Consider the following 5362-nt stretch of genomic DNA (forward strand, 5'->3'; position numbering starts at 1 on the left):
TTGAGGCCAGAATAGTTTCAGGAACTATTCTTGCCACACTTCATATTTTATAAGGATGTTTCTAGTGTGTGTAGAGTGTGGGCGTGTGTGGGTATAGTCCAGAAGTGTGTGATGTGTGCCAATACTTACGTGGTGTGTGTGAAGGGTGGCATGTGGCATGCCTGTGATATGTGTGCTCTATGTGTTGCATGTGATGTGTGTTTGTCATGCGTGTGTTATATGTGGGGTGTGTATGTGCTGGGGAGGGAGGGAATGTGTCAGATCCTTCAAGGAAAATGTATACAAGTACCTTAAGGTATAATAAGAAATCAATATTTGGCCTTTGGGGTTCGGTTCTGCTGACAGATCTCCTAAGTACTTGGGATTTTCTCTTTTCTTATGCTGATGAGATGACTGGTGGTTGGGGACCCTCTTGGTTTTAGGTTGGGGAGAGCTGGCCAGAAAAGCCATCCATATGATTAGAGACTTGGAACTTTTGGTTCCAGCCTTTGATCTCCAGAGAGGGGAGAGGGGCTAGAGGTAAGAGTTGCCATCAGTGGTCAATGATGCGTCTGTGTAAACTCCATAAAACCTCCATGTCACAGGTGGAGGGCTTCCAGGTGTGAGCACTTGGAGGTGTCCAGAGAGGGCACACGAGTTTCATGTCCCTCCCCATACCTTACCCTATGCATGTCTTCATCTGGCTGCTTCTGAATTCTATCCTTGTAATCAACCACTAGTCTAGTTAAGAAAAAGTGTTCCGTGAGTTGTTCAGGAAAATTGTCACACCTAAGAAGGCTCTGCTTTTGTGCAGAACTCCTGTATTAGCATCTATCTGGGTGGAAGCGGGAACAGTGGTAGGGGCAGTCTTGAGCAACAGACCCCTTCACCTGTGGGGTGCTCATTGACTCTGGGTAGTCAGGGTCAGAATTGTGTGGTAGGACACTCAGAGGGCCTTGAAGAACCAAAGGACTGGCTGGTGTTGGGATGCATGTGTTGTTGGAAACAACCACCTGGGCCCACAAAGATGCCCCGTGGCCCCAGGATCTGCAACCCAAATGTTTCTGGCAGCCAGCAGGAGAAGACCGTGTCCCAGGCAGACAGTGAACATCCAGCTTCTCTCATGGGATGCCTGCCACTCTCATCCCAGCCTCAGCTCCTCCATTTCCCTCTCCACCATGCTGGGATGTCAGTCAGAGGGGATCTGCAGGATGCTTCACTGAAAGTCCTTGGTGACATTAATTCTTTGACCACTTCTTATTTCCTCCTTGGCTCTTGGCATTTGTGTCTCTGGCTCCTGATGTGACTCCAACATGTGGCACCTTTGTGCAGGACAGTTCCAGGGTGACCATCCCAGCTTTTACTGGGCACACCCATTGGCTGTTTCAGTAGGAATGAATTTCCCTTGTGCTATACTTGAAAAAGTTTAGTACGATAATTAAGGTATTGCTCGTGAGGCAAGAGGAATGATCTGATCACCCACTGGCTGGAGCTGAGTGTGTCTGCAGGCATTTTAATCCACGAGACAGATTCTGTACATACTCACAAGATAAGATGACTTGATAGTCCTTCAACTGAAACCAGCAAGAAGGGTGCAATCCCATTTGTGTCGGCATGTGTGTGAACCTGTCATAGAGTGTGATGCTTCGGTGTCCACAGGGATTGTTTTCAGAACCCCTCAGTTACCGCAATGTGTAGATGCTTGAGTCCCTGAGATGAAAGGGAGCATTGCTTGCATATAACCTAGCGCACCCTCCTGTACACTTTAAATCCTCTCCAGATCACTTACAGTACCTGAGACAGTGCAAATGTAATAACAGTTGTTATGCCGTATTGTTTAGAGAATAATGAGAAGAAAAACATCTGTACCTGAACATAATTTTTTCCTAATATTTTCAATCTAGGAAAATATTAGGCTGAATCCATATCTTGGCTATTGTGAATAGGACCTCATGCTTGCATCTGCAGATGTGGGATCCCTCTGATATGGAGGGCTTACTGTATATGAAATGTCTAAAATAAGCAGATGTGGACAGGCAGAAAGTAGAGGAGTGCCTAGGCAGTAGACCCACACCCAGGTGTGGGACGTGGGTGGGTTAAGAGGGATACAAGAGGTCTGTGGATACAAGAGGTCTTTGGAGGTTGACAAAAATAATCTAAAACTGTGGTGATATTGTACCCCTGTGAAGATACTAAAATCCATCCCAGTGTTTACATGGTGAACTGCACGGTCTGAATTGTATTTCATGAAAGTTGTTAAAATCATTCTATAGGTCTGCACAGGAGAGTTTCTGAAGACTGCCCACATTTAGAGGATGTTATTAGAAATAGGTGGTGTGGCAGAATGACTTTTTTTTTTTTTTGGCAGTAGTAGGGTTTGAACTCAGGGCCTCATGCTTGCTAGGCAAGTGCTCTACTGCTTGAGCCACTCTGTCAGCCCAATCACTTTTATTTTATTCCTTGCTTTCTAATTTCACCCTTTTGTCTTATGTCTATCTATATGATCTTTATTTAAAGAAAACTGATTTGGAAGGCTTTATCTTATCACAGATGCTCTGAACAGGGCAGAGATGTTCAGGTTACACTGTTCCCTGATTTTTGTTGTGCTGTGCTCACACCCTGTCCAGCACCCCGTAGGTCTGCTCCATGCAGCAGCTCTGCCTCAATGGCTTTGGGGGGACCTGAAGACCAGGGCAGCGCAGAGAACCATAAGCCTTCCCTTAGCTGAAAGCTTCTACCCACATTCATGTGGTCACCTGCTGGAGGGAGAGCCACAGATGGAGGAGCTCCTACAAAACTATGTCAGAGGAAGGCAATCTTCAAAAGTGAGGTCAGAGCCCTGACTCTCTCTCTGCCTCGGATGCTCCATGGTACCTTCCCCCCCCTGCCAGGCACCGTGAGAACACAGAAGACAAGCAGCAGAGGGAGGAGCTTGAGGCTCCTGGTGGTCCCCGGGGTGGCTTTCTGCTTGATCTGCTTCCCTCTCCCTCTTCCTTTCCTGGGCTGCGTGGTACCCAGGCAGCATCTGAGTTATTGTCAGGTGCAAGTTCAATAGCATATCTGAGCGGGAGGTGCATACTCCATCCGAGTCCACAGACTTCTGGGGGTCCTAAGTCCTTGTTGGTGAAAAGCATATCAAGACTTTTAATAACCAAAAGGTAAATTCAACCTATTACAGCTCTTTTCTGGGTGAAATTGTCCCTTTGCCCTGACTGATGACAGAATGGGTATTAACCATCCCTTGAGTCACTTGGCTCCCTTCACTTCCACCCATGATGTAGTAGGAAGAAGTGTTCCTCAATTATGAAACAGGAAATGAAAGTCACCTCGAAAGAACGTACATCACCACCAAATTTAAATCCAAACCAAAAATACATCAGCACATCCACAATCAATCCATCCATCTCTGTACAATTCACTGTACGGAGAACCTTGTAAAATGAGTTTCATAACTGAAAATGGTAGGCTTAGCTCTTTATTACTGGTAATAGGTATTAGCTGTGCATATGGGGTTCAGTATCATAGTTCCACACATGCACACAGGGTCCACTTTTCTTTCTCCCATCCTCCCCTCTCACACCCTTCCCCATCACGGGTAGTCACCATTCTACTTCCAGGTTTACTTTTTAAGTTTCCACATATGAGAGAGAGCATGTGGTATTTGTCTTTCTATGAATGTCTTATTTCACTTAACACAATGGATGGTCCTTCAGTTCCATCCGTTTTGCTGCAGATGACAGAATTTCATTCTTTATGGCTGCATAATACTTCATTGTGCCATATGCCACATTTTCTTTATCCATTCATACATCATTAGGCACCTAGGCTGAATCCATATCTTGGCTATTGTGAATAGTGCCTCAGTAAGCATGAGTGTGCAGTTATCTCTTTGGATATATACCCAGAAGTGGGATAGCTGAATCATATGCTCGATATATTCTTAGCTTTTTTGAGGAACCTCCATATTGTCTTCCCTGGTGGCTGCACTAATTTTCATTCTCACTAAATATGTGGAGGAGATGAAGGTGAGGGAATATGGTTGATGGGCTTCAGATACATATACAAAATAGAATGATGAACCCTCTTGCAAGTGCTTTTAGTGAGGTGAGGAGTGGCTAGCCAGGGGAATGGTGGGGGCGACCTAACCAATGTACAATGTACGGCTATTCGGAATTGTCACGATGACTCCCCCTTGAACAATGGATATATCCTATTAAAAATGAGAAAAAAAAAAGTTCCTGTTCCCCACATCCTCATTTACACTTACTTATTTTTGATACTAGCCATTGCAACAGGAGCGAGGCGGCGTCTCATTGCATTTTGATCTGCATTTCCTGATAGTTAAGGATAGTGATCTTTTCATACATGTGTTGGCACAGGGGGAAAACTCGAGACGTTGGTACAGGCAATGGTTTTCTGGAAAAGATCCCAAAGCGCAGGAAACAGTAGCCCCTTTAACTTAGACACAGCCTTGGGGAGAGGCTCAGACATCTGGGGCGGAGGAGGAGCTCCACGCAGCGCCTGCTCGCTGGGGGTTGGGTCCATTTTGCCTGGCGTTGCTGCAACAAGCCTTTTACTGTGGTTGGCACATGAGAAAACCAGGCTCAGAAAGAGGAACTCAAAGCCTACACAGCCGTGAGTAGGAGAGCCACGGACTGTCACATCGTCCCACTGAGCGTTTCCTCTCTGTCTTGATGGTGACAGCGCCACATTAAAGGCAGAGGGGCAAAATGTGGTGCAAATTGTTGCCTGGCGCCATTTGCTCGGGATGGCGCATCGCTGCACGTGGAGCATCTTTATTCGTGCTGCGCCCTCGGGGACACAGGTCGGCTCAGTTTGCTAACTGTAGCGTCACTTTGGGTCTTGGAAGGCACAACTTCTGGCTGGGGGAGAGAGGCTCCCCGCGGCCGGGCGAGGGGGGTTCGGCAGCGCTAGGGACCCGCGCGCGGCGGGGAGGCGGGAGCTCGCGTCTGCGCCTGCGCGGGCCGCCTGTGGGCGTCTGTGCTGCAGAGACCGAGGCTGGCGGACACCCGGTTGGCTGAGGCCATCTCGATCCACTCCACTGTTTAGATCAGGAAAATCGCCTAAGGGCTGGCGGGGACGTGCATTTGAATTCCACTGTCTGGCAGCCTTCCACAGCCTGGTTGCCTCAGGTCAGATTTACCGCACACCCGCCCCCAAGTGTCCTCTCTCTATGGATACCACACATGGGAAATCGTGGCGTACTGATGAAGTGCTGTCCATTTGCAATCTGTTCCTAGGGCAAGGTCGTACTGTGTAGTTCAACAACAACAACAAAAGCCCAGTCGTGTTCATTCACTAAACAGCACGATGGGGGTAGGGTGGCTGGATGAAAACCTGTCTGCATTCTGCTTAGACTAGT

The sequence above is a fragment of the Castor canadensis genome, chromosome 13, assembly GCF_047511655.1.
Source record: "Castor canadensis chromosome 13, mCasCan1.hap1v2, whole genome shotgun sequence".
NCBI lineage: Eukaryota > Metazoa > Chordata > Mammalia > Rodentia > Castoridae > Castor > Castor canadensis.